A 6,000-nucleotide genomic window follows, 5' to 3' on the forward strand; every position below is an offset into this window, starting at 1 on the left:
GGCATCAAAACAGTCCCTCACCCTCCCTATAGTTAAGATCTTGCTCTCTGTGACTTTTGGTAATTTCCTAAGCTCAAGGAAAACCTTTGAGGCTGTTGTTATGAGAAAATTAAGGAGATGAACGAGGGTCATTGACACACTTACACGAGAGGACTTCTATGGAGCGTTCATGAAATTGTTGGAACGATACAGGTGCATTGCAGCTGAAGGAGATTACTTCGAAGGGGACTAGAGTTTCATGTGTGTACTATCAATAAAAGCGCCTATACGAAAAATGTTTTTTTTTTATTATTACATTTTCACCCCAAAAACAAGGCATATTGCCACTTTGTTGGAGGAGGCTACTATTAGGGACATGGGCATCAGGAGTACTGTGTAGGAAGTTGGGCAGCAAGATGTCGGTTCACGCTGTACTTCGTCGAAGGGGCACAAGTGTTTGCAGTTCTTCAGAGCATTCACCGTTAAAGTACTTGTAGAAAAGACAGAGATGCAACATTTCGTTGATGAGACAGGGGCTGAAGTTTAGATGCCAGTTCAGGACCTATCAGATTGGCGACTCTCTTTTGAACCTTGTCTAGGAGCGAGAGACTAGTGGTAGATGCACCAGCCCAAATAAGACAATAATACTTCATACATGGGCGAATGGTGGCCTTATAGAGGTATAGGATACTTTCGGGCGTTAGTATATTTCTAGCACGGTAAAGAGAACATACCTTCTTCGTAGCAAATTCTCTCTTAGCTGTCGCTATTTTTTTCTTAAGGTTACTTCTGGCTTCTATATACTTATGCCTGTTTGAACTGGACTTATGTCGGTTAAATCTGTGGTACGCATGCTGCCTTTGCGCCATGGCGGCTGCACAAGTAGAAGTAAACCATTGGGGAGAGTGTGGGAAACTTATTTAAAGCACCTCATAAATTAATCTACTTGAATAAGTTTTTGGTGTTTTAACTGATTTTAAAGGAATTTTTGTTTCAAAACAAACCGCGTATCTTCTCTGTCCTGTCAGAATGAAAAAACATAGCTTCCGTAAGCATTGCACGGGAAGAATTGATAAACGTTCAAAAATCGAAAATTAAACAACATACTGATCGAACTTATATTTTCCCATGATTAATGACCTTTATTGGAAGTTTATCTCTGTTTTCTGAAACAAAGAAAATCTCAATTAATTGTATCCAAACTTTGATTAAATATGAATAAAAAACAGTGCTAGATCCAAATAAATATTTTATAGTTTTTAATATAATGGAAGTTACCATTACAAGTGTAGATTACAATTTTAACCATGCAATTTATAGGCAAATATGTGGTAGAGTCACTCTTAAGACCAGTAATGAATATTTTAGGGGATTTCTATGAACTATTATCTGAAACCGTTAGTCTACTTTGGCTGCGTAAACACTTTTTATTACCGGTGCGATCCAATAAATAATTTATTAGACACTATCAATGGAATTTCCTCAGGTCGCATTCATGTGAAAATTTGTTTGCTTTTTTTTTCTCTGTATTTTTTGAATATGAAATATATATGTTTAGATTCGATCAAATTGATTGTGTTTGATTATATAAATTTCTTTTTTTCCAATCAGTTAATCGATGCGTTTATCGATTGATGTTCTTCCTTTTAATAAAGAATCGAAGCGTGTCCATAATTATTATGCATTTATATCCGTTTCAGCGTGTTGTCCATTATAATATTCCATTGATTCGGCTTAATTCAAATATAAAGTTCTGTCCGTCTGGCAATCTATTGGTGCGTCACATTTCACTTCAGATTAACAGTTTAACATCATTAAACGCACGACGCAGGTTATTACCGAAGCGATTGAATGATAGAGCTTTTTGTTATTGCATTTTCACCCCAAACAATGCACAGTGCCACTTTGATGTACGAGGGCTACAGGGATATTATGTGGGGAGTTGAGCAGTAAGATGTCTGTTTACATTACACTTGAACTTCTGCATGTCAGTGCATTCAGGGAAGCAGGAACCCGGAAAGAAATCCAAAAAGTTTAGCAATCCCAGAGAAGAAACTTTTAGAGTAGAAGGCTTTCTGGCATCTAGGGATCTCTAATGTGTAAGGGGTGGGATTTTGCTGCTTGTCAAGTTTGTCAGGGGTATTTACGCCGAGATGGTACAAGGACTTGTAATTCGTCGGATAACCTTCCATAAAAAATACTTGTAAAACAGAGGGATGCAACATTTCGTCGATGGGATAGAGGTTGAAGCGTAATTGACAGTGTGAGACCTATTAGGTTGGCGACTCTTCTTTTAGACCCTGTCTAAGAATGAGAGACTAGTATCCATTGGCGAATAGTGGCCTTAAGTTACAGGATAATCTCAAGCGTAAGTGACTTTCTAGCACGGTAGAGAGAGCCCACCTTCATCAACCTTGGTAATGCACTCAATGTATTTGTTCCAATTCATGTTCTACGTTAATGTTAAGCAATGTTAAATCGGTTTATTTTAAAGATATTTCAATATTCGCTAAACTCACAGTACGCAACTTTTGCCGAATTATTTCACAGATTACAATATAAACCTATGTCTGTCTTTTTGTCTGTCTCTAACGCATTGACTCGAAATGCCTTTTTTACTGCTGAACGCGCAGATTAAATGGGGGAATCCTTAGACTGTATCCATCCTTATTTTCTTTTCTTCTGTAATGATCTCGTTGATTGATCAACAAAAATTGGACAATCGTTTTTTGTATTCGTTTGAAATTTGTCAATGGGAAGCCAAAATACGTTTGATAACACAAAAAAAAAACTTTTAAAAAATTGAGTTAAAAGAAAAATGAACTCGAAAAGGAATGTTCAATTTTCTAATTGATTATTTGGTCGGACCTAAAATAGCCACGATTGTTTAGAAGACATTTTGAAATCGTTCAATGCAAACATTCCCTTAAATTCATTTCAGTCAACGAGACGATGTCATTATCGATTTGTAAAATCAAAATTGATTTCTATTTTTATGCTTATAAATGCTTTAATATATAATGGTACTGTGATTGTGTATGCATGACTGTTGCTCATTTGTTTATGTAAACCGTCTGCTTGGCAATAGTAGAAAATAAGACAAACCGCATCATCAGGGAGATGATGGTGCGTTACATATTACGGGTCCTACGTCAGTCTGGATTTATTTAACTGACTGTCTTCTTTTTTTTTACAAAGGAGTCACCACTTATCAAGGCCTGGAGGCCACTCGAGGATAAGAGTTAATAAGTGTACAATGGCCAAAGGGAACATGTCCTAGTCATCGTTAGTAGTGGAAATTTGGTAAATTGGATCACTTAAGGGGATGGCTCATCAAGAATTTGTTCACATTGGACTTGAAGACAACCATATTGTAGGAAGGAATGCAAAAGTGAAGCTGTTAAACAAATGAAAAATAATGATAACCGCCTTTCCAAATACCGGACTGCAGACAAGAAATAACAGGGACGCAGCAAAAACTAAAGCTATAGTACGCTTTAATTTTATCCATGTTTATGTCAGTTAAAATCATTGCTATTTAATTATTTATATATTTCTTTTTAAATTGGCTAGAAGTGAGAACAGTCAGGTTAGTTTTAACCACGTAATTATTTACATATGTTATTAAATATTAAGCCATAATTCTATCAATGTGAGACACATTTCAATACGTGTGAATATACAATTGTATTTTTTGTTTTGATGATTTTCAAACAAACTTTTATTGAAACATTCATTGATCCTCATTTAATCTTGGGCAACATTGGGTCTCCCTGTTAGTCTAAGGTTTAAAATTTTGTTTTTTCAAATATAGTAGGAATTCAAGACAAGCACCCTATTTTCTTTGAAGTTTCTAAATAAAAAATACACGAGAATATTTTCATTCAAGTTTCAAAAAAAAATGCACGAGAATGTTTTAATGGAGCCATCTGTTGCCATTGAAAAGTGGACGATAGAAACAGCGTTTTAAAAAAGGTCACATAAAGTGCATGTCAGGATAACTTTAATTTGCAAACATAATCATTCTTAGAGACAGTGAGGTTAAGTGACTGAAGCGAGCAAAGGTTAAATGAATGAGAAATTGCGTCACGTTTTGGGAGCGAGATAAAACTAAGGTTTTCAAAGCAGTCTCTCGGTGGAAGCCATGCGGACGATCAATGGCCAATAATGTAAAAAAAACTTAGGTTTTCAGAGTAGTCTTTCTGTGGAAGCCATGCGAACGAGCCATGGCACGTAATGCAAAAAATAATGGTTTACAGAGCAGTCTCTAGGTGAAAGCTATGCTAACGATCGGCGTCCAATAATGTCAAAAAACTAATGTATTCAGAACAGTTCCTCAGTGGAAGCTATGCGACGATCCACAGCTTATAACGTAAAAAACTAAAATTTTAGAGCAGTCTCTCGGTAGAACCTATGTGAACGAGCCACAGCTAATACGTAAGAGATTAAGATTTTCAGAGTAGTCTCATGGTGGAAGCTACTCGAACGGGCTAATAAAACAAGATACTTGTAATCTAAGCGATCATTATTTCGATGTCTACCTGTGCACGTCACTTATTTCCTTAAATTAAAAAGTTAAAGTTAAAATGTAAAATATTAACTAAGATAATATTTCCCTGCAGTTTTATTCGTCTTAGTTAAACAGACGAGAGGATGAACGGCTAATCATGGAAAATGTCGAAAGGAAACAGCGACATCAGATAAGACGATAAAAGGGCGTGTATAAACACCTCTATCTATACATTTTTATTTTGCTGTTGAAAATGTTACACGTATATGAATAGGTAATGACATAAACTGACAATCTGAGTGTGAATCGAGTTTGTTATACAGAAAGACTTTAGTTAGGGAAGTTGGCAATCTTCACATGGTTTCTTCCGTAAGTACTCGATGTCTTTCTAGAAATAATTCTAGCTAGAAATATATCAGGAAGCAAATGATAACCATAATCATCTGATTCATTCAGAATAAATAAATGATGCTCATCAATAAAAACAGCACCACACTATTGTTTTGTCGGCAATAATTCAATCGGAGTTCATTTGTCATACATACATGAGACCTACGAAATCAAATGCTTCTCTTCGTAGTTACCTTTGACGGCGTAATCGTCAAAATGCAAAGGATGTCATAGGAAGGGGTGCTGTAACAGAGTAGCAAGCCTAACAAGAATTGTTTTTTTATAGAATAACAGTTTTGAAATAAACAGAAAAATAGTTGTCAGATAAGGAATTAACCAACATTGATAGCTGAGGATAATAACAAATATTAGTTTCGTGTCACGCGGCAAAGATAACACAATTGTCAGATTTAGGAACAAAAAAAAGAAACAGATTATTATATATTAACGACAGGAATCAAATTAATTAGTAATTTTGAGAGTCGGGAAGCGAGTGACGGACATTCAAATATGTGGTCTACAAAATATTCCAAGAGTTGTCAATGGAGTGATGGTAGATATACATGTCGACAATCGTATTGATGGGTATTCAACAATGTGAAGTTTTGGTGAACAGATAGTAGAAGCTAATATTAGTCTGAAGGATTAAAGATTGTCTGACATTTATATTGCCACATGGAGCGTAAGGAGTTAGATTTTGGGGATCATATTTATAGAGAGTATTACGGAGTTGAGTAGTGAGATATCTATTCGCCTTACTTTTAAATTTCTGCATATTAGTACAATCAGGGAAGCAGGGAAACAGGGGGTAGTTCCATAGTCTACATATCACTAATCATTGAGCATCAACTTATAATGCGTCAATTAAATAAAACTTTAGCTGTGTAGTACCAAATGCTGATCAAGAATATTTTCTTACTGTTTGAAATCAAAGAGTTGGTCCACTAAAATGTTACATGTTTAAACGTTGCATTCTTTTTCGTGAAGTAACAATACCAAATTGTGAACACCAAAAGAAGAAAAATAAGGCTCGAACCAAAATCGAATGTTTAAAAAATATGTTTGAAATAAACTGCAGTGATTATAATTTTAAAATTATAATTTTTTGATTTTCATGAATA

Source organism: Euprymna scolopes, chromosome 8 (genome assembly GCF_053919585.1).
Source record: "Euprymna scolopes isolate OS-2025 chromosome 8, ASM5391958v1, whole genome shotgun sequence".
Lineage (NCBI taxonomy): Eukaryota > Metazoa > Mollusca > Cephalopoda > Sepiida > Sepiolidae > Euprymna > Euprymna scolopes.